General features: G+C 40.7%; 1 long non-coding RNA gene across 1 annotated transcript; it reads right to left on the reverse strand.

The window, feature by feature from the left end:
- Positions 1-641: 641 nt before the first annotated feature.
- On the reverse strand, positions 642-927 carry LOC134469936 (uncharacterized). The gene is made up of 2 exons (XR_010039095.1): positions 848-927; positions 642-749 (listed from the first exon to the last, which is right to left on the reverse strand). It is a non-coding gene; the product is annotated as an uncharacterized LOC134469936 (long non-coding RNA).
- Between the last annotated feature and the right edge of the window lie 908 nt (positions 928-1835).

Genomic DNA, 1835 nt, shown 5'->3' on the forward strand with positions numbered 1-1835 from the left:
TACAGAAAAAATAGGATTTAAACTCCATCTAATATTAGGCCCTATCTTTTATTTATTTAATGTGTAGGCCTATTTGTAGCCTATATTTTATTGCTTGTAGGCTATGCATCTCAGAGGCTCGTCATAACATTAAAAAGGTGCTACACGGTGAAAAAAATGTGTCAATAGTTCTCACTTGAATGACCTAACCTCAGGTTGTTGATGCGTTTCACTAGAGAGGCGCGTGCCTTAGGTGCTGTTTCCACGTAGCAGGATATTTTCTTAGCAGGGTATTTTTTTCTCCTGCAACGTGGAAACGCAACATGTGGATAAAAAAATCCTCCATTGTAACAAATGCGTTTCAGACCCCTAAACAGGATATTTTTTTCTCCTGCACCTGGATTTTTAAATATCTGCTACGTGGAAACGGAAGGCCAAAACCAATGCAAAACCAATACAAGCAGGAGAAAAAAATATCCACATATAAAAATATCCAGCTACGTGGAAACGGCACCTTAGTTGGAAAGGGAAAAAGTCACCTCCCCGTGCGCGTGCGCGTGCACCTTTGTAGTCCTACAGCTAATGATGAAGTTATGGAAACATTTCACTCTTTTTTTTCATTCCAACTTCTCTAAAAGTGACTTTAACGCTTCGTGTAATTACCTTTAAAGACCACAAAAACAGCTGTGTAGAGGTGTTGGTGTTTTTCTTCGCCGTTATCCACCTGTCATCATCAGCTAGTTCTTCATCATACCTCCACACCAGCCAGCCTGTCGATGAAAGACCAGTGAATGTTATTTGGCGCGAATCAAATGTGCGAAATTTAAAGAGGAAAGACAGATTATTTTGGCGTATCCTACTTACTTACAATCAGCTATCAACAGTCAGAGCTACACTCTCTGCTGAGGCATCATGGTAATCCGTTGGTCAGTTCAGTTACGCACGCTGCTACAGACACACACGACACGAGCACCTTTTGAAAACACCTCAAAACTGGCGGCAACCTGGACAGCCCGCTCTTGCCCCTCGCGCGCAGCCAGAGGTTGCATCCCACCAACTGATATCTGCCAGAAATAAGGTAGGCCTGCTGCTGTAACTGCTGTACGATTTTTCTGCTGTATAACATTGCAATTAAGTTGCCCATAAAAAATAGGCTACAAGGATAAACACTTAAGAGGTTTCACAAATATTTTCTGAACGGAAACCAGTAGCCCGTGACATGTAGGATCTGTTACCAGAATGATTCCAGGAAAGGTCAAGTAGCCTACACTACTAGGTCAATCAATAAAGCGATAAAAGAAACAGCCGCGGACAGTGCATAGGTCAGTGTGAGACCAATGCATCTCTTTCAACAATGCAGACAGAAGTTTCATATAGCCTAGCCTATGCTTTATTTGTGCTGAGATCAAGACGCAAAACACAGACATACACAGCATGAAAGTAGGCTGCTGTCATAACCCACAGACTAGGCCTAATGCAACTATCTATCCATATTGTAGAATAAAGATCACACTGATGAGTAATTACCTTTTAATGACAGAAAAATGTCCACTTTGTGTCCATTTGTAACATCGTGTTGGTGTTGTATGATATTTTTTTGTCCGAATGTTTTTTTTTCTGTTTTACTGATGCACACTCCTCATGCAATGACATCCAGTGCCGACACTCCACCGGATATCGCTTGCCTGCGATATCATTTAGCTCGCTAGAGGGAGTAGTAGATCACAGGAGATTTTCATGCCCTGATCATTGAGCGTGCTTATAAGTTATAGTCAATGTTTTGTTCTCCATAAAGCTCAATAAAGCTTTTTAAAATATACATTTGAATATATATCAATATATATTGTTAATAGTAG

This window comes from Engraulis encrasicolus, chromosome 19 (assembly GCF_034702125.1).
Source record: "Engraulis encrasicolus isolate BLACKSEA-1 chromosome 19, IST_EnEncr_1.0, whole genome shotgun sequence".
In the NCBI taxonomy this organism is placed as follows: Eukaryota; Metazoa; Chordata; class Actinopteri; order Clupeiformes; family Engraulidae; genus Engraulis; species Engraulis encrasicolus.